This window comes from Pteropus alecto, unplaced genomic scaffold, assembly GCF_000325575.1.
Source record: "Pteropus alecto unplaced genomic scaffold, ASM32557v1 scaffold239, whole genome shotgun sequence".
Taxonomy (NCBI): Eukaryota; Metazoa; Chordata; class Mammalia; order Chiroptera; family Pteropodidae; genus Pteropus; species Pteropus alecto.
The window spans coordinates 11,734,756-11,758,057 of NW_006494613.1; the positions used below are offsets into that span (position 1 = coordinate 11,734,756).

General features: G+C 32.5%; 1 protein-coding gene and 1 pseudogene across 2 annotated transcripts in view; one reads left to right on the top strand and one right to left on the bottom strand.

Annotated features, from left to right (window-relative positions):
* CADM2 (cell adhesion molecule 2) overlaps positions 1–23,302 on the top strand; it is a 974,765-nt gene that overhangs the window by 26,518 nt on the left and 924,945 nt on the right. The gene's annotated exons all lie outside the window — the stretch shown is intronic.
* LOC112474503 lies at positions 9,329–9,447 on the bottom strand (annotated as a pseudogene).

Here is a 23,302-nt window from a genome sequence, read left to right on the forward strand (position 1 = left end):
CACATATCATTGGCACTTTGTCATACCAGAGAACAGAATTCTGCAAATATTTTTGAGCTTTTCTTTCTCCTAATTGTGTATTATGCTTGCCTTTTACAGTCACTTCCTTGACTTCTCTTTACAATTTGATGTTAAGAATGCAGATCGAAAAGAAAAAAAAAAATGTTAAAAATCTACTTAAATAATATATTGATTGACTTATTTTAATGAGGCACAAACAAGAGCCTGAGAGGCAGTGCTGAGTAATCCAACAAATCTAGCTATCCAGGCCTGAACTCTTTCTCATGTTAGAACCCTTTATTTTTAACTGCCTCCTGGATATCTTTACCAGAAGATGTCTAGGCATGTAAAAATGTAACAGGTCCAAAGAATGAACTCATCAGCTTCTCCATTCAACCACCCCTCCCAGTCCTCTGCATCTCTAGAATTCCCTTTCTCAGTTAATGCCATTATAGCACCCAAAAGTCTTTGCTCAAAAGCTCTGATGCAATTCTTAACTTCTCCATCTCTCTGACTTCCCACTTTAACTTAGTCCACAATCCCTGCGTATGGTCTTTCCTCTTCACCTCCACTGCCAGAACCTTGTGTGGATTCTTGTGGCCTTTCGTCTATACTATTGCTACATTCTCTTATCAGTCTGCCCCTACTCTCTCTGATCCTCCACACCATCTCTAGGGTTATATTCCTAAAAAACAGAAAAAAAAAAAGTCTGGTTACATTTTACTTCTATATAAAGTTCACTACAGGCTTTCTTTTCAACACTAATTAAAGCACAAACTACTGAGTATGACATAAAAAGCATTCCCATTCTGGCCTCTAATGCTAGCTACTTACTGCTACCCATCCTACCCACTCTCAAGGCCTATTTCCATTGAACTTGCAGCATTTCCAAAGCACACACGTTTTAATACGACAATATGCCTTTCACATGCCAAAAATTAACAGGTGAGAAAATGTACTAATCATTGCATGTGGAACTCAAAGTAATCTTGAGAATAAGCCATATTTGGTGCCCAGAGCTTTATAAGAGAGTGTTTCTAATAGTTAAGTTTAATAGGTAGTACAATTGTGAATTCAGTTCTATAGCTATAGACATCAGAGAAGGCAACAAAAAGAAATAAAAAGAAACAGATTTGGAGTTTTGTTCATGTGGATTCATGCTTTGACCTCAGGAATTATTGTTCTAAGTGTAATCAGTTTTTGATTTAATTATATAATTCTAATATCTAAAGCTCAAGTTCTAAATTTTTCTAGATCTGTGTATGTGCATATAGGTATAATATTTTAATATTCAACTGATAATTTTTATAGCCTTGTGAACTATATCATATTTATAAATCAATAATTGAAGTTAACATATTCAAAGGCATGGGCAATTCTAGTCAGCAAATATTTTAATTCTTTATCAATCAGACTTATAAAATTTGAGTCAAAATGAAGTTGATTAAAACTTTTAGGTAATAGCACAAGTTTTTTAATTATATAATTTTTATTAAGGTGAGCTAATAGAATATACAAAATTTTAGTTTATACTCTGTCATATAGATATGAATCACTCTAGAAATTGATTTTTAATTATGGCTCACTAATAATAATTAGAATGAGTGGAGAAGAAAAATGTGTGTTCATTGATATTTGCTTCTGTGCTACAAAATTATTACATATATTCGATTTAAGATATTTTGACATACTTCACTATTCCACATGTATAGGAAGTGAGCCATAATGTCACTAAAAGCAAACTATTCTGTAACATCTTTTGCTCTTTAATAAAAGGAGTTATTTTAATAGCCGTGCTGACCTGATAATTGCTAGTGGGTCTAAATTGGATGTACTTTAGTTAATGCATCAGTAAGTGATGTACCTTCAATGAAATTAAAAGATTCTAATCTAACCTAAGAAGAGATCTTGTTCATATTGACTGCTTTAAATTCAGACTATGATTTCATATTTTTTAAGTGGCCCATGTCTTAGCTGACCCCATTAGTGGAGACAGCTCTCTTTTGGCATAACCAGTTGCTGCTGAGTAAGCATTTCTGAAAGCCTCTGAATAAACTCCATCAGACAACTACCAATGCCTAATTTCAAAGAAGGGGACACTGGGTTAAAAAAAAAAAAAAAAGATATTTAACATGGAGATTGAGAGAATACTAGGTTGAATTGAAGGATAATGAATTATCAAATAGCAATATTTATTCCATTTTCAATGAACTTGATTTTAACTTTTTTACTTGGTATTAACTTTTTTCTGCAAGATACTTATTCAGATTTTATCAGTCATTTGTAACCTGAAGAATTATTAATTTTGTTTTAGTTTTTCTTTTGTAATTGATTTAGTGATTGATTCTTTTATGTACCTGCCCACAGGATATAATTTGTGGGGAGTATGTTTCTCTAAATACAGGACAGTAGTCCTACTTCATCTTCCACTTCCATTATGGGGACTACAATTCTCGAATGTAGCAAGGAAAAGTATTAATAGTGTGCCAAATAGGTACACCTATAGGATAGAAAGGTGCTTCTGATTTTCTATTTGGAATGGACCTTGTGTTTCTAAGTTGGAGAGCAGAAATTAAGAGAAAAATTAACTTAAAGTGGACTTCCTGCCCACTTTACGAAGGGTGTGTTTGGGTTGCTAACTGCATTTGAATTTCAGATGCATTAGAATCCATTTGCATGGAGTAGCACTATCTTCCTTAATTCTAGCAATGGGTATGTGCATGCATAGCTTGGCTGACTATTTTTGTGGTGTCTTCTTTTAATGTTTGTACTGGGAATTTGAAAGACACTACACAGCTCTGCTAGCCAGATGCCATTTTAAACTGCTAGTCTCCGCTATTCTGTGTAATGCAAGGTAAACTGCTGAATATAAAGGATTTTTACCCCCTACTAGCTGTGAAGGAGAATTAAAGTTCAGCTCCAATTCTCTTTCAAGAAATTATCTCTGACACCCTGAATTCCTCTTCTATCAGACTCAGTATACTTTGTCACCTTCGTCTTCGTATTATTGATGCGAATGTCTTGCCCATCAGATGACAGACCTTCAAAAGTCTAGCTATTCAGATTTCCCCTTTTTCTGTTACATAATCTACTCAACTTGATAGACCTTCATTCATTAAGTGATGTGAATTGAATTGAAATTGGCTAATCTGCCCTGATTGTGTGGCCATGTAACCACAGTAGTATTAACTGTGATTATTAATGTGTGTTTATTAAAAGTTATGGTGTATATAGAACTTTCCAAGCAGTCAGTAACTCATATTTGTTTATGCCTAGCCCAGCTGTCTTCCCAGCTCCCTAGACCATGCAGTGCCTTGCCATCTAGTAATGTACCACAACTGTTCTGTGATGCATCTGTTTTCCTAATTGGTGGAACTGATAAGGATAAATGAGCCCAGTTCTCCCCCTGCAGGCGTATATGTGCTGTCATAAATTCACTAATCACAGCCCTTATCTGGGGGTAGAGGGATGGGAATTATTTCTATTTTCAGGGAGGGTCCTGATTTGGAGCTGTGGCCACAGCCGTGGATGGGGTAGAGGAAATGCAGAGAGGGAGAGAGAGAGAGAGGGAGAGAGGGAGAGAACACCTGAGTTGCTTTCTGTGATTCATCCATGCTCCCCATCCGCTTATTTACCACTGCAAAGCCAGAAACAGGCTCGATACTGCTTTTGCATCTTCTGCCTGCCTGTTTCAGAGTCTCTGGAAAATATGGAGAGAGGATTTTTTTCTTCTCTTAAAGGATATTTTAGTTATATGCCAGAGCTTAGTATCCTTTGATATGGTACCAGCCTCCATGGTATATCTTTTATCTACTACTTCTATTTCCTTTTCCTTTACAGTATTCCTGATCACATCCCTTAAGCCGAAATCTAGCCAATACTCACCTATATTGTTTTTGTAACTTCCTAGTTATAGAAACTTTATAACCTCATTGAGGATCAAGGTTTTTAGCTGTTTTAGTCATTGCTCTATTCCTAATACCTAGCATAGTCCCAACATACAGTAAAATTTTTTGCCATTATATAAATTTAAATCTCTTTTCACTTTAATTATATTTTAGGATCATATAATATTATTATATAGTTTATCTTAGGTTCCTTTGCTTTGGAACTATTATTTGCCAACTTTGAACACCTACTTTTTTTTCTTTAGTTTTTATCTTCTTTATCTATCTACCATTCTCAGTCAAACTTATGTTTAACCGAATTAGATTGAGTATATGATTCCTATTCAACCTTTTAGTAAGATTCAAACAATTTGGTTATACAATTTTTATTCTCTCTCATATCTTTAAATTCAATCTTAAAATCCTATATTACCTATAAGTTCTTTCCTTAAGTTAAATAATGGGCTAATTAGTTGAGATCTTCATCTACTGCCCTTCATTATTCTCTGCTTAAACTGCTGTATTTCTAATACTTAATTTAAAAATATATTATAAATTTAGAAAATATGTATTGAACACCTATGTTCTACATAGGTTTGGATATATAGACAAGAACAAAAGACAAAGTTGAGGCAGTAGAGCGTCTTGGTTAAGGTGCCGTTCATGGTGAATTCAGAATTCCCTTTCTGCTTTGCTACCCATGCAAGCTTGGAGGCTAAATGTAGTTTTTTCTTCATATGAAAAAGAAGTAGATATATAATAGCAGATCTGAAGTCTCTTGTTGCTTTAACATTTAGTTATTTCTGTGTTAAATAGCAGCATATTTAAAAAAAAGTAATTTATACTTTATAATATGAAACAAGGTTGGTCAAACTATTCCATAAAGTTTTCACCTAGATTTCAATTGGCTTGCCCTTTGGGACAGTTTTCATTATAGTTGATTTTAAATCTGTATTAGTTTTCTACTGGATTATCAGGTTAACACTTAAAAATATGTAGTTACTTATGTAGGTAAGTCATTAACAATGATAATTAAAATGAATATATTCTGCAAACAGTTTTGAAGCTAGTTGCTTTTGTGTGATAATTATCTGTCGTCAATGGTTAGATGATTTGTTTATTTTCATAGACGTGTGAACAAATACTTATTTAGCATGTATATCATAAAAACTAGTGGTTGTCAATTTCCAGATTTTAGTCAAAATTGAAACTCTAAATAACCTGTGCTGTTTCCCACTAAATTACATGTGGTTTTGTGTATACATCTTAGTTTCTTTAGCTGTATAGCTGTGAAGTTGGCTTTAATAGGACTGTCTACCTCATAGCGTTAATTTGAGACTTAACTGAAATAATGTTTTTGTTTGTTTGTTTGTTTGTTGTTGTTTTGTTTTTTTTTACTTCATACTATGCTAAGTTAAAAATATCCTTACTACATGTCACATGGTAAGGATTCTGTTAATTTTATTATGATTTTTTCCTTCTCTAACCCATTTATCATTTTTCTACCTACTTGTTTATAAAGAAACAATATATATTAAAAGAGTGGTAAAAGAAGAGCATCTGGTCATTTAAAAATAAGAGAAATAAACTCAATAAAATTTAATAGAATTACAGATTCTTTTGAAGACAATTGATGAATATTGAAGTACAGTACTTAATTCACTGAATAGTGTATATTCTGACAATATTCTACTGAAGGAAGTATTTAATATTTAATGATCTCATTATATTTAATAAAACATGAGAGAGTATGGATTTCAAGATATAATTCTTTCCATTAACAGGAAGGTTTGATGTAAATGAGTATCGGTATAATTGTCCTTAAAGACTAAGCGCATTTACAATATATTAAAATGACCTCTAAAAATTGTGTCTGAATTTCTTGGTATGTTAGGTAATTAAATAAAACATTTTACTGAAATAATTTATATATTATTTTATTTGAGCACTTGATCCAGTACAATTTTGTATAATGATTTTGCTCTGGAAGCACTGTTTTGATTAATTTTAAAGTAGCTACAATAACTGGGATGTAACTAAATAGATAATATTTTTGTATTAAAATATAAAACATTAATTTTAAAGTAGTTTAGATTTATTATCTTGCTTGAAAAATCAATTTATGATTTTAATTAATGTATTCTTGTAGTAGTATCTGAAAAAAAAAAAGCTCCCTTTTGCTCTTAAACGAATAGAGAAGCTTCATACCTAGTTCAGTTATTAAAATTATTTTTATAGGATTAAAGATATATTTTATAATTTTTGGTTATATGTTTATCAAAAATGACCTGGAGGAGGTATCTCTTTATAGGAATCAAAGTGATTTGAAATTTACTCTTAGTCTAAAATTTCTTAGTTATTACTTTCCAACATTTTTCTCTATTTAAAGAGAAAAATCAAATGGAGAAATAATTCACTAATTCATTTACATAAGTTTACAGATTCTTAATCCTGTTTTCTTATGACAAACCACAAAAATAAAAAGTATCTGACACTATATTGATTAGTTTTTTCCACATGTCCTTTGATTTTTTTATTGTTTTATTTGAGAAATAAGGTAAAATAATGCATGGACAGCTAATACATGAGTTACAGTACAGCTCTCATCTTTAACTTTCTATTTTGATAAATGCCAAAAAGAATATAGCAGACCTATTTTTTTTACTGATTTTCATCCATTGGATAAATCAAGATTAATTATTCCAAGATAATTCCTGGCTTACCAGATTTGTTCACTCTATTTCTGTACTATTTTGTAGTTCTGCATTTGTATTAGTCTCATGGCTTGTACTCTCTAGTATTTCAAATCTCTATAGACATCTCTCAGGTTCTGTTTTATATTTAAGTTATACACCTGTATGGGATTCTGATTTGTACTGATATTCTCACTGGACCAGAGGGCCTTCTGGAATGTGACCCATGTTTTAGGTCCAACACTTCCTAGGTTGCAGCGTATATACTAAGCCTATCCTGGACACAAGCCGAGGGCACAATTGTGGACTAAAAAGCATGTTTGTTGTATTCGTTATCTTTCTGGACAACCCTCTGTTTCTTCAAAGCTTTCATGATCTCGCTAATACCATGAAACAATTTGATAAAACCAATCAGAAATCCTAGAAACAAAACATGATGTTTTAGACTCACTTATAAAACTTATATTAAAAATAAAGCCCTTAAAAATGCTGCTTAACATATAGAAATGGATCTTTAGTAAAATAATTAGTCTGTGTTACCTGGATTGAGCCCGATAGTTGGGGACTTTCTGCACCTCAGATCATATTATATAGGCAGCTGTTAATTCGTAAGACTAACTGCTATTAGAGACCCGCAGTTCCAACAGAATAGTCACTAATATTTTAAAAGTGGCAAAAGAAATACACACACACACACACACACACACACACACACAAATTGCTCTTTCATAACAACAGGTAGAGTGAATATGAGAATTTGTGCAAGAGGTGGCGGTGGAGAGGATCAGACTTTTTGGGTAGTAAATGTCATGGTCCTGAAGTGAAGGTCGATTCCTATATTTAGACTGGTTGTTGAATGTTGGATGTATGTTTGGTTGAGAGTAATCTCAGTAACTCTAGTGATCACAACTCTTGCAAAACCTAAAACAAGAGAAAAAATATGAACAGGTCTATGAGAGTAGGGAGACATCATTAGCCCAGGCTAATTCATATCCTACTGCTATTTCCAGGGGTGAATTTGTTTATCAGCCCCATTAGGAAAACAAAGTTGGAAAAATATTCCCAAAAGGTGAGATTATCATCAAAAGAGGGATAGGAATGTGTCCATCTACTATAATTCACTATAGTAACATACAGGATCTTGAGTAGTAATAGTTTGATGCCTGCTGGTATGGTCAGGTAACAGAAGCTACCTTAATGAGTAAAGCACTACGGGCTTCCAAATCATGTGTAATAGTTTTTTGGTTAAGGAAAAAGGAACATCAGGAGAAAAGAGGTAGTAGGCCTGTGGGAGAGGAAATGGTGGTGATAGTTAAGATCAAGTTATTGCAGGTCCTAGTTACGACTGTTACAGGGTCAGCTTTAAAGAGTAGGCCCTGAACTGCACACTGGTGGTCAGTGGTGCACCATTAGAGAAGGAAGAGCAGAAAGTCATGAAGGTGTGGGTGTTCCACAGAAAACACCATGACTCCAGCTTCCTGAAGTGAAAATCTGAAAGCCATTAGCAGAAGCACACTGGCTGATATGAACTGTCATTTTTTCCTTGCAGAAATGTTCTAAAAGGAGTTAGGTTGCCTTATTTAGCTTATTCCATGCTTGGTAGCCTTAGAGACCAGAACAAAGAATGAACTGTGACCCTTGTTTCCTGCTATTATCTCTAAATGCATCTTAATATGACACTAAATATTAATGATATAATAGCAATTGTAACACAAAAGTAACAAAATTAAGGTTAAGATTATTTTTCTTCTGTTAAAATTATATTTCACTAGTGACACCCCCACAAAATAGTACATATTCTTTGAAATTGTTATACTTTTTCAAAAGCTTGCAAATTAGTGTAAACTCAGGACCTGCAGAACATCCTTTCAGCATTATGAGATTCCAGAAAAAATGTGAATAGGATGTTTCAGTTGTTAGGTAATTTTCCAGATGTCTTTTTTTGTGTGTGCTCAGATAATTCAAATGGCTTCCTTTCAACATTTCAGGCTTGTCATGTCCACTGTATTAGAGTGTGTAACATTTTTGAAGGAATTTGGCACAGATATCACATTTCCACCTTAACTTTCTAAGTTTGAGGAGTGCATGCCAAGATCACTATAAATACATCCTAATAAACATATTTTCACCAATTTTTAAAGATTTTTTATTTCAAATGTCAATATTGTATGTGTTATGATAAGAGTAATTTAATTAGTTATGGTTTTTACTGATATTTTGAATAAATATATTTAGACTGTATTTATAGTGAACCTCAACATTTGCAAATGATAAAGACAGCATTGATTCATATATGAGCATTCATTAAGAAGCACATTTAAAAGTTTGATTTTAATCATGATTTCTATGTCCTTCAGTAAGTAGGAAGGCAGTGAAAATTCCCCTAAACCACATAATTTAGACACTTAAAATTTAGAGCATTTCCTTTCAGTCTTCTTTTTTTTTTAATGCTTTATTGGCTTAGCTGAGATTATACATTACATACAATATTATATATCCTGCTCATCCCTTTGTTCATATTAGTATAACATCAAAAAGTGTAGAGGGTGATTTAATAAATTTTTAAAAATAAAATTTATTTTTAGATATAACACAAACAAATTTTAACTAATTTAGAATGTATAAGGTTCTGCCTATCCACAAGCATTCATTCTCTTGTTACTTTTTAAAAATATTTATTTATACATGAGCACAAGTGATTTTTATTTATTTATATTTGTTTGTTTGTTTATTTATTTATTATTTTATAGCTTACAGCACCTCGTATTCCTAGGTGGTTTCCCATCCAAGTAGTAACCAGGCCCGACCCTGCTTAGCTTCTGAGATCAGACAAGATTGGGCATGTTCAGGGTAGCATAGCCATAGACTGTACAAGTGACTTTTAGAAACTTTTTTTTTAATAAAATAGTTGAAACAGCATGATATATGGGTTAGTCATGTTCTATTCTATAAGAGCTCTATATTTCTGAAGACGTGCTATAATTTCAAACTGAAATAATTCAAAACCGATCCTGATGGAAGATGGCACATATATTTGTTAAATAGCGCAAACATAGTGTGCAATTGACTCCATCCACCGACTTTGAAATGATGTGATTCTTGGAAAATTTTGTAATTTCTAGCAATAATATAATTTCAAAATAAGTGAATTTAGAGAGAATTTGCACTAGTTGAGATTTACTTAACTGTGACAATTATAGTGGAAAGAAACTTCTATTTGGATTTGAGAACACCTGTACTTGAATCCTACCTATGGGTAAGATTAGAGAATTTGCTTAACCTTTCCAAGCCAATTGTCCATATGTTGGACAATTGTTGGAGATTGCATGTACATAGTGTTTGTTTAAGTACTTGGCTCAAAAACGAGATTCATTTTATACTATTTCTTTTCATGATTGAGTGTATTTGACCTTTCCTCTGGCTACTTGTTTCCACAACTGGCTTTTAAGCATTTGTAGAAATTCATTTCTTCTATAGAAGAACTTAGATATTCCAGGGTTGATCAAAAATGGCTTAAAATTCAGAGATGTTCAGGACAAATGCCTGATTAATAATCCCAGTTTACTCTGTCATGAGATTTCTGATTTTTGGTATTTGTCTTTATACTGATCAAGTGATGAGTTTTTCATGCCTATTGATTCTCAAGAAGAGAAGTGAGAAACTGATACAACTCCAATAACGAGAGACTGTAACTATTATCTTAATTAGTCATGTGCCTCTTATGACGGGGATATGTTCTGAGAAATGCATCGTTAACACAATCTCAACATTGTTCGAATGTCGTACAGTGCACTTATACAAACTTAGCTCATATAGCCTACCATCGTTCCTGTATGAGTTATACTTTGATATGACTGGCAGCCCAGTAGGTTTGTTTACACCAGCATCACAGAAACACCTGAGTAATTATAGTGTAAGCCCTGACACTTGGCTTTTCTTTTTGTTATGCAAGCATCTGACTTAAATTTTAATTTCCAAGGCATCCACTTCAAAGCTGGCTAACTCAAAAGCATAGCCAGTTCAGACTAGATAAAGAACCAAGTCACCTCTCCATCACCACCACACCAGGCTCCTTTGTTTTAGAGACCCTGGTTGATTTCAGTAACGGGCTACCTGTTTTTGTTGTTGTTGTTTTGTTTTGTTTTTTCTCTGCCCTCACTTTAAATTTCCCACTCTTCTGTTTTAAATTTACAAATGGAGAGTGACCTCCTGAAACCCTAGGCCCCACCTTTGACCTCAGTAAAAGGAGAAGCCCAGGCACTGAGCACAGGGGCTGTCTCTACCAGTGACCTTGCTTCATGCCACCCCCTTTCCCTCAACACACACACACACACACACACCCCACCTGTCTTGTATGCTCCAGGGCCTATAAGTAATAAATTCTTTTTCTATTCAAAATTTTGTACTGATTATCTCTAAAGAGTGTTTTGCAACCATAATAAGAATCACAAAGGACAGTCTAGTGCTTATTCTGGTTTAGAAAGAAAAGACATCTATGGGATGAGCCCAGGTGAGCTCCCTGACACACTTCCAGTTGATAATATTGTTATAGATAGGCTGAGATGGCACAAAATAAAAATTCTTTATTCTAGGACATCACTAAGCGGTAGTTTTTCAACTCCATTGTAGTCTTATAAGACCACTGCCTCAAGTGCAGTCTCTCATTGACCGAAATGTTATGTGGCATGTGACTGTTTTAGAGGTGTGGGTAAATACAAGTAAAGGATCTTTCAGATCAAGAAAAATCTGAGAAGTCCACTCCTTCTGGATTGTTTCCTGCTGGTATTGTTCACTTTATGTGTTCCTGGTTTCAGATGAAATATAAGTAACACCAACTTTATTTAAATTAAAATGTATCATATGTTAGAAGAAAAATGAAGCATCTTTGTACTCAGTATATTTGGGTATGGGACTTTTTATTGGAATAGGGTTATAACAAATGACAGGTTTTGAATATTAAATTAAATTGCTTCATTAATGTTAAAGTATGGTTGTGAGGGAAACAATGGTGTAACTCATAAATATTAGTGTACTTAAATACCGTAATCTGTGCTTCGCCTTATATTTAATTCATTTGCAGAAGAAGGACTTTATTATATTATATGCTATATTATCAACTGTTCTGGACTGGTCTTAAATAGACTGACTCTGAAAAAGACTATTTTTAGCAGCTTTATCTTGTTATTTACATTGCTTTACTTTTTTTTTTTTTTGGTATATTTTAAAAAGCTAGGTTACAAATGAACAAGACAAACAGAGACTCATGGACATGGACAATAGACTAGTGGTTACCAGAGGGTAGAAGGGAGCGGGGAGGGGGGAGGGAGATGGGTAAAAGGGGTCAAATATGTGGCGACAGAAAGAAATCTAACTATGGAAGGTGAACATAATGTAAATATATATATGCCTTATTACTGTTAAAATGTACAACTGAAACTTAATGGATTTCGTTAATCGATGTCACCATGAAAATAAATAAATTAATTAAAATAAAAATAATAAAATTTAGGTTACTTATTCAATGGTTTTAATGGTAAAAATTATTATTCATTTTACCTTATTAATTAAAATCATGCTTTGAGTAATTTGTCCATGTCATATTTTTTATATTTTGTATAGATGACACATTACTCCATACTTTATTTTCCTTCGTTCAAGAATTTTAGACTATAACTTATTTATCTGATATCGCTGTCTTCTAAATTAACAAGTCAACATCATTAAAAATATTCTAGTGATGTCCTTTGGATCAGTTTCACTCCACAAGTTTGAATAAACATACAGTGCTAAAATGTTCCTTACAAATACATTGAATTGGTAGGGAAAAAAAGAGGAGGCAGTTTGTTTTGAGAAAATGTTTAGGTGGTACTCTCATTGAAGAAACTGAAAAAAGTATTAACTGTTTCTTAATCCCTACATATCCTACTGACAATAAGAGGGGTTGCCATAAACATCATTTGGATCACAGCATGATTCTGTTTCAAAACTATGTAGCAGAACTCCATCCTGGATTCAAATTTTAAAAATAACATTTAAAAATTCTCTTTATCTGAACAATAGTTAGAAGATGATTTATGTTCAAGAAAATTTGAAATTATCTTACTGTTTTCTGGAATGGATTTCCACATTCTTGTGCTGCTTTGAGTTATACAGGCTTATGTATGGAAATGCCTTCTCTGTTACACAGTGTCACTCTCACTGCTATCTCAAGATTCATGTGATGCATTTTTGGAAATAGTGACCCCAAGTCTAAATGAGTTAACAAATATCTGAATTTTTGGATCTGATTTTCCCAGTACTTTCTATATTTTCTGAAGTACAAAGAATTGTCTGTTTCCTTCTAGAATTCATGTAAAAGTCAGAGAGAATATTTTATAACATAAAAAATATACACTTGTTTCATTGTTTTTGTGAAGTGAGAAAAATATTGGCTATTTCTTAAGAAAAGAAAACAAAGTAAAAAATGACTTTAGATAAATTAGAATTTATATCTTCCATATGTTGGTTGTTGTTTTCATTTTATATTTATTTTATAGATCATTCATCTGTGAATTTCTAGAGGTTATTCACTTGTTTGTACTCTTTATCTCATTTTATGATTTAAATGCTATCAAACTTATACATGAATGTAAAAAAATATTTCTATGTTGATATATTTAAAAACAACAGCAACAGCAATACTGTTCTCTTAGATGATAATGAAATGGGTAATTCTGGGTTCATTTTCATTTGATAATATTCCAAGCAAATGCTAAAGATAGTGACACTCTATAGTAGAAAGAGTTGCTGACTATCGAGAGAAGACTATTCTGAAACTCATTTTCTTGGTTGTCATCCCGATGAACCTCTTATTATTTGACTGTGAAGTTAATCTTTCTCCATGAAAAATTGCAAGCAGCCATTTTACTTGATCTTGTTGGGCTCTGTGCCTTTGCAAGTGGGCTATCTCTTCTTAATTTGTTCATGATAGGGAAAAGCAATTTGGAACCACCCAGAACAAAAATCAAATCTAACTAAGACTTTCTTACCTATTGTTTTTCATAAAGGTTCATTTTGAATCTACTTGAAGTACATAGAGTAAGCTATTTTTTATGGGGCTCAGGTAAAGGACATTATTTTGTATTACCTGATAACATAGCATGATCTTCCAAAGTTATTTTTCTATTAGAATATCTTTATAAACTTAAATATAATCCTGAGTTCATATTTTATACCCCTGTATTAAATTCATAAAAGTTTCTGCTGCCAGTTTTAATATAGCAAATATGTTTTCTAGAACCAATAATTCTCATCCTATTTTGAGGTTCTTATGTTCCTTTTTTAATACCTGAAATACAGGACTGAAGGAAAACATTTAACAATAGGGACAGATATTGAGGAACAAATCTCAGAAACTACACGACTATTGATCAAATTGCAAATATAAAATTTTATTAATGTTCATAACTAAATGAGAGTATGGATTTAACTAGATTGCAGCTCTGTAAATATTTACAGTGAATTTTGAGTTTTGCAATTAGTGCTAACAATTGTTTAGCAACTCTAGATTTCTTAGGCTTCAACCACCTTACTAAAAGTTTTACTTGGCGGCTTCCAAGAATGGTCACAGAGCAGTGCATGTTTTCCTCTGTGATCAGGGGCAGGTAGCTGGAGGTTCACATTTGTTGATTTCAATTTGACACTAATAAATAGCCATCTGATTGAATGATACTTAGAGTTTTCAATATACAGAAGTGAATGCTAAAAATATTTTATATGTTATTGCATTTTCTCTAGATAGTCCCCCAGATATCTTATAATGTGGGGAGTCAGGATGAGACTTAGAAAGTTATGTGTGTATTTATCTGATGGAAGGGAAGATTTTTCTATCACAGAGCTAAAAACATTCTCTAAACATGATTGCTTTTCTCATTGATTCACAAAGAATACCAAGCCATAAGGTTTTCATTTGTGAAGTTAATTTTTACCTTGATCTTTTCCTCTTTCTAATTATAGCATCTTGGAGACATTTATATGTTCGATATTAGCTTTATGTGGAGAAATACAGTATATTACCATTATTCACAGTAGTTGTTTCTGTAAAGTTGCTGGAACACTGATTTAGTGAATACTGAAAAATACAGTGTTAGATTCCAGTGAGCCTCCAGTCACAATATTTTTATCAGTGGATGAATACATAACCTTGCTTAAGTGTGTTTCTGTTTCAAAATGCCATGTTTAATATTTATTGATGATTCATTAATATTAAACTCATGGCCAACAGCACTGTAACTCAGCCTGAATGAAGCTTAACTAACACAATTATTTCTTCCCTAAGGCACATCCCAGTCTTCTTGTGCTTTGGAGTATTAGATAGGGCTTGAGCACTATGCTTGGGGCCATTTTAAAAATGCACAAAAGTGCAAAAATGCGGCATTAAATATACCTTGAAAAAGACACTTGTATAGAGTATGAAAGCTAAAACAAAATGGCAGAGGGTTGCCTTTTTCGACCTCAGCTGGGAATGTGTACATCAGGTAGTTCAAATTATTTGCAGCTCTGAACATGTATGTCCTTTTTTCAGATGATCCTGAAAAAAAATGTATCAATTTTAGGGCTAAGAATAAATTTTAGTGAGTGGATAAATTTGCAAATTACAGAATCCAGGAATAATAAGAATTAACTCTACCGTATGTTGCAAATCAGAATGATTTTGAAATGTGTTTGTGTCTGTGATGACTGTATGAAACTTCCTCTTAGTTTTGGGAAGTAATTATAATATTTTAAAGTTACAAGAGATCTTAGGAATCAACTAGTTCAAACTCCCATTGCATATAGGAATTTCCTGTAACATATCTCTGAAGAATCGACATCAAATTTAAGTTTTAACATTTGCTATGATTGGGAACTTACAAATTTTACAGGCACTGATTGTGACTTTTGGCTGTTTTAATATAATCTTTATCAGTTGCTTCTACTTCTCATTTTTTAAAGCTACAGGACATAAGCCCTTTTCTTCATTCACATTAAAAAATCTTTTAGAAATTCCAAGTTTGCTAAATATTAATATACTCTTACTTTACTAAGTTAAATAACTTCTTAAATGACTTCTTAACATGACTTCTTGTTTTATTTTCCTATGTTTTCATCCAAATTGTTTACAAGAAATAAAAGCTGAATAGGTCAGTCTCATGTACAAAGTTTTAAAATCTTCTACCATGATTGACGATAACTTTGGTTCAACATTTTATAAATCAGTTGACTGATAGAAGTTTATCTTTTTTTTTTAATCTTCAATAGCATTCAGCTTTGTCCAAATACTTTTCTGTGTGTGTGTGCGCGTGTGTGTTTATACACAAAAAAATTTGTACTCATAGTCACTCAGGTGATATTGACAATAGGAATACAATGTCTTTACTGATGAAATTTGCTTTTACAAAGGATTAGTTTCATATGATTATGCTATATTTCACATTCAGTGTACTTTATAAGAAATAAGTTACGGATATTGTGGATGTTCTTATTGTTACAGTCATGTTAACCTAGACCTTAATCTGTCCTTGGAGTTTAATGGACAAATTGAGGTGAATCAAAAACTCACTCTTGAGGATGATATATTTGGATTTCTATCTTCCACGTGTCATTCTCTCTGTTTCTCTCTGTCTTTCCTTATTGTCTTTCTCTGTCCATTTAAGTCTTTAGTTTCTTTAGAGTTACTCAAATGTTTTAAACATGTGTTTTTCAGTTCATATAAAAAATTATATTATCTGTGTTCCTATTATTTGATATTTTAAATATTTTATCTTTACCTAATTTTATTTGTATCTCTACCTATCTATCTACTGACCTACCTACTTACCTATCATCTGTTTTTTGGAGCATAACTGTAACAGCTTACAGTATACTAAATATGTGGAACATATTTTTTACATGTTCATTTTATTTAAGATAATAATAATAGGTCTAAATATGAGGAACACAATTATTTTTCTTGCTCACTTAGAGATATGGTCATTTGTTATTCTAAATGTCTCCTTTCACAATATATAGATATATAAATGATAAATATCTCATACAGGTATATCAAAGATAAATGAGATAAGATTCATTATATCATGGGAGTGAAATCATGATAGCACTTTCTGGAAGGAAGTATTGATACTGATAGTTTGATAGAGGGGAGGAATATTAAATAACTTAAAAGCATTAATATTCTTGAGGCTTTGAACCATTTTTCCCTTTGAACACAACTAAGATGAAATTTTTTAAAAAATTAAATATTCTCTATCCCTTGGTCTTAATCCATTCAGGCTGCTCTAACAAAAAAATACCATAGACTGGGTGGCTTTTAAACAACAGAAATTTAAACCTCAAATTTATAGAAGCTGGAAAGTCTGAAATCAAAGCATCAGCAGATTTAGTGTCTAGTGAGAGCAAGCTTCCTTCTCACTATAAGCTTACCTGGTGGAAGGGGTGAGGGATCTATATCTGTAGGGTCTCTTTTAAAAGAACGCTAATCCCATACAGGAGGGCCCTACCCTGATGTCCTAATCACCTACCAAAGGTCACATCTCCAAATGCTTTCACATCGGAGGTGTTAGGTTCCATGCTATTTTTTCTTAGCATGATATTTATAGTAATTTAATTTTATTTATAGGTATTTTAAGTGAACTTCTGCCCTAATTATTGTACATATCGATAATATCTTTTCTGGACCCTTTTTCCTCCATCTCTGCTATATGTGTATTTTATTCCTTCCCTAGGGACATTGCTTTAGTTCTGTGGTGCTTTGCTGTCATGCCCGTTGGTGTTTTTCAAGTTTGCACATCCTGCTGTGCACTATTATATACCTTTTTGTCAGTGAGTGACAGCAAAAGGGAATTTCCTAGACTCTTGATCTTGTTAAAGTCAGTGTTACAAAGACCAGAATTAGAGTCAGTTTCACTTTACTGCCCATCACAATCAGAAGAAAACATATTCTAAAAGCATACAGATTCATTCGAAAGAAGCATAGACTAACCTGTTTTCAGATAGCTTAAAAAAATCCCATGTTTCTAAAACTACAGTTTATTTAGAGAACGATTTGCTAGAATGTATATTTCTCATTTTTCATCTTTGCTTTTTTACTTCTTTACAACTTTGGCTTTCTAACAACTAGCCAGTGAACATGTTAAATTTGAAAGTGTCTATATACAGTCAGTTAGCAGAATTTCTAGGAAATGCCTTTTACCTGGCTTTTCTTTGAGACTTTTGTCATGACAGAGATGCATCTGTTACTCACAACTCTTGGTAACTAGAAATAAGAGCAAAGTATTAAAAAGTGGTGTTCTAATTTTTTATTAACATAATTTCTTCCCAGTACCAATTTTTTTTTTAATTCTTATTTTATTTGGTATGGAATGGCATGATTTCTAAAGTTAAGGAAAATCCTACTTTAAATTATTTCTTATTAAGTAGTAAATAATGTAGTTTGCAACAATAATTTATTGCTATTTTTTTCAAAGATGAGATGCTTTTTTCAAAGATGTTATAACCTATAAATTCTATGGAAAAGCTAGAAAATTAACTGGAAACATTAAAAACTTTAGATGGAAACATTAAAATATTAGAGAATTTACTGTACTTGATGAAAGATAAAGATAAAACAGCAAAATGGAATCTGTTTTTGGAATTCAAGTCTTTTGTTGTAATCTCTTAAGCTGTTAGACTTAGGAAGTGTTTTTATGACCACTCTGTTACAAATGTGATTACTTAATCTAAAAAAATGGTTTTCGTGACTTTTCTACTATGATGTACAAATTTCTTGCAGAGTGTTGTGCAATAATAAAGGACTCCCAGGGAATTCTTTGGTATACTGTTATACAAATAGTTCTTACCTTACCATTGATAATTTTGTAAAGAAAATATAACTAAAGTCCTACTTTTAAGCATTAGCCCTAGAAAGGAGATGAAAATTTATTCTTTTACATTTTTATTACTTACCTCTGTCCTTGAAATAGATAGTTTAATTTACTGTCTATGTATGTTTTCTCACCTGTAAAATGTAAATAAGCTAATTTGAAGGTGTAAACTATAATTATAGCTTCCAAGTTATAAAAGTAGAGATCTTTACTAAAGATCTAAATCAATAATATCTACAGGTAGGATACATTTTCTTTTCAGTTCAGTTAAGAAGCAATTAAGTTGTCAGTAGTCATTCTTCCACCAAATTGTGTTGTGGTACCACAATATCTTAATAATTGAATTATAATTACTAAGGAAGTCAAGGTTTGTTTCTTTCTTTTTTTTTTTCTGTTGGCCATTTTGCTTTATTCCATTTTTTTTCAAATATTACCTAAACTATTTAAACTTATGGTTGTAGAAGAGAGAAAGCAAAGAGACTTTTGTTAATTAGCACACACATAACAAAAATAGCTTTTTTTCTCATTCCACATGTTCTTTCTAGAATTATTTTCAACTAGGCTCTTGTGCCTCACCAAAGCAGACTCAGTACTCTTCGTTCAATGTTTAAGAAGTATTTTATTTCTGCTAAGCTCTTAGAAACTAGAAATAAAAATAAAGTAAGGTCATATCCTCAATAAGCTTTCTTTTAAATATGTCATTGAGAAAAGTAAATAAACCAAGCTGATGTTAGGTCACACTGCTATGATTGGGCTAAACAGAAGGTGCTTCTGAGGAACACATGGGATGCCTATACTAGATCAGGGATCAGAGTAAATTAAGGACGTTTTCTGGGTAGTAAAATATCTGAGCTGGTGCTTTAGATGAGTGGTCTTTGGAAATGGGCAACTGATGGAAGGCTCTGAAGCAAGAGAAGAATTTCAGGTAGCCAATTTGCCAATAAGTTGGAGCAAAGATTCGATTCATCTTGCAAAGATTATTTCAAGCTATGCTAACTAGTTTGATTTTATTTTAAAGGATATGGAATGGTGCTTACAGATTATATGTAGTGTTCAAATATACATGATCAATTTTATCTTTTCAAAGCATTCTCCTGCAGCAATTTGAAAGAATGGCTAGAGGATGGTTAAGACTAATGTCTGGGAAAAGGAAGGTAATTTAATGACTTGGTATGTCTGAGTGGTAATGACCAGTGGGCAGTTGAGTGCTCTGATCTGAAGCTCAAAAAATGTGTCACTCTAATGTCATGAGAAACCATCTTCCATGTCTGTGGTAAATTTATAGCACTTGGAATAAATATCTGGACTTCTTATACTTCCAGTGCTCTTGGTAATTAGAGATAGCAGGACTTTTGATTTGAGACCACTGTCTGAGATTCCAATATTCTGGAGAAGCAGTTGGCAAACTTTTCTTTAAGCTCTCTTTTACTCAATGGGTTAGGCTTCCTGGCCTTACAGTCTCTGTGGAAACTATTCAATATTGCTGTTGTAGCCAGAAAGCAGCCACAGACAAATATAAACAAATGGATGAGGTTATGTTCCAATAAAACTTTATTTACAAAAGAGGCAACTGAGCCTCTTGCTGTAGTTTGCCTCATGGAGCATAGATAGCAGAATTAAAACCACCACACTTCAGTGGAAAGAGCTGACCTTTGACTTCACTATATACACTGATTGATAAAAAAACAAAACAAAACAAACAAACAAACAAAACCCTAGTTCTTTTATTGTATTGTTAGTTTATACCACGAGTCATAGACAAGATGACAAAATCATAGGGAAATAAATCAAGACCAATTCTCTAGACAATTGGAATAGTAGTATCTCATACATTCATGATAATGAGCTAACAGCATTGTCTATGAATATGAAGTCCAGAGATGACACAAGACAATTTTGCCAAGAAGCAGATGATTCTAAGATCTAATAAATATGTAGGTTTTTATTATCTATATCTATATCTATATCTATCTATATCTATCTATCTATATCTATCTATCTATATCTATATCTATATCTATCTATATCATCTATATCTATATCTATCTATCTATCATCTATCTATCTATCTATCTATCTATCTATCTATCATCTATCTATCTATACATGGTACGTTGATATGATTTGGATTAGGTCTTAGTCGAGTGTGTTTTTGTTATTTTCCTGTCTTTCTTAATGAAATTGTATGTTTTATTTTTCAATTACCAACTCTGAGTGGTTTAGCAACAAATTCTTAATTTCTCAATTTAAAATGGGATACAATTATGACTTTATCATTAAATTCTTTCTTATGGGATTTTAACTGAGTAGGAATCTAATATTAATTCTAATTGCAGCTCTATTAATAAATACCAAAGAGAATGCTCTCTTACTATTATATATAGATATATGGCCAGCAGAAGTAATTGCAAACAGTCATAGGAAAAGAAATGCTTTTAAGACCCTACTGAAAAACAGATGTAAACAATGTGGCATAGCTGGATAGCTGTAAAATTGAAGCAGTGAGCAGATCAAACTTGCATTCAGCTTTAAGGAATATGATTTGCTTAAAAACAAACTTAGAGTTGACTCCGAGCCCAAAAGAGTTATGAACAGGCCTTAGAGAAGGAGGCTAAAGATTATACTCAAAGGGCATATTTTGTGTGTTCCCAGTGGGGAAAGCATTTTAGGAACTACATTGACTGTTTGAACCACAGAATCTTAGATCACATTCACTGTCGAGATTGTCCGCAAACCCAAAGGAAAACATCAAAAGAATGCCTTTTCTTCTAGTGTCATGTGAAAAAAGAAGTAAAGTTGGAAATGTTTTTTTCTTTGACTCATAATTAAACATATAATTTATTCTATCCTGGAGAAAGATTGAAATCTCTAGAAGTCTTAAGTTTTTGGAATGCAATTCCAATACCAAGGTCTCTGGAAGTATGTTCATATTAAATACCAAGAACATTGTCAAGGATGGAAAAGTCACCTCTTTGGTTATCCTTAATTTAATTTAACCACATAAGATAGCAATCATATTTATTGAATGCCAAACTGATATATATATACATATATATATTTTTTTGCATAATACACACTCAGTTGAGATAAATAATCTCATCTTCCACTATATTTCAAGGTTAGGATTAAAGGATTATTTATAAAGTGCCTATTAAAATAATGTTAAGGAAGAAAAAGATTAATATTACAATGAAATCATCTATACTACTATTTTAATTTGTCTCCTTTGTTTAAATATGTTTGTCCTCTATGTTTCTTAAATTGACAACTTAATTTCTCTTCATTTTGAACATTATACATACCTGCATTGAATATCCTTTAAGGTATTTTCCATCTACCACTTAATGTCCAATAATATGTTTCTTCACTTTGAATGCTCGATCAACTTCATTCTTTCTATGTGTTTATTGTGTACATATTTAGTGCTGACTATATATTAGGCTTACAGAATCATTCAAATTTTATGATAATTGCCTCTTCTGTAAGAGGGGCATATGTAAAATACTAAGAAATGTGGAAGATCTAGAGGAAAAAAATTCAACAACTATTTTTATCACCTACTGAGATAGTGTGCAACTTGTGAATACACAAAGATGAATGTAGCACAGTGTATCTTATTTAAGAAATTCCAGTCTAGCGTAGAGGCAAGCAAAGTTTTATTGTACAGGGACAGAATAGTTTAGGATTTGGGGCCATATAATCTCTGTGGCAACTACTCAGATTTTGCACAAAAGCAGCCCTAGACGATATGTAAAAAAACTAGTGTGACTATGATAATGTAAAACTATACAAAAACAGAGGGCCATGTATGGGCCAATGTCCAAAGCTTTTCAATCAAATCCTGGTCTAGTGGGTAACAGGGACATATAAAGAAATCATTAAATTTAAATGTGTTAGTAATAGAATAGAGGTATTCAAAGAATGTAGAGTTTAAATGTATTTGAGGGAATGCTTTACACAGAATTTGGCATTTTAAATGGATACTAAAATAATGTGTAAAAATTAAATAGCTAGAGAAAATAGAGAATAGCAATTGAAAAGTCCTGAACACAAACACAAAATAGATCATAATGTGTTTAAACAGCTTTTAAATGTAGCATTGGAACATAGCATGAACACCTAGAGATGAGGCTGGCAATATGTTGGTGCCTCGAATGGAATCCTAATAAATTTGGTGTTTATTGAGTAGCCATCAATAACAATTACACCATGGAAGTGAAATGACACTTCTATGTTATGAAAACACTTCTGGTAAGGACTGGAAGAGGAAGGGCCTGGAGGCTGTCACTAGTATAGCTGGCTTTGTCAAAAGAATTAATGGAAATGCAGAATTTCTGGGAATTTGAGAGTAGGGTTGGATATTTTTGGAGATTTCAGAATGGATAAATATTTCTATATAGCTGTCTGAAAGGAGTTACTGACCCTGGGAAAATTCAATGCCTCTGAGATGATCTGGTTCAGCTACTGAAGACTGCCAATGGTGCATGAAAAAAATTTTTTTTTCTCAAAATGCCAAGAAAAGGGTTTTGGGGCTCGGTACTCATGTTTTCTAACTCTCTATTTTTAGAATGGATATGAGCCTGAATGAAGTATTGCCAAAGAAATCTATACTCTGCATTTTAGAGACAAGGTAGCAAGAAAAAGAACAAGGGAGGTAGTACAGGGAAGATCGGGGAAAAAAAAAATTGTAAGGTTGGTGAAACTTGTTGTCAGCATGCCGCTAGTTCTGATTTTCATTGCTTGTATAGATGTTCCTAGTGTATCTACATGAGAGAATCAGCCTAGATGTCAGAAACATTTTAGGGCAGGTTTTATTTCAGATCTTAAACACTTACTGAAACTT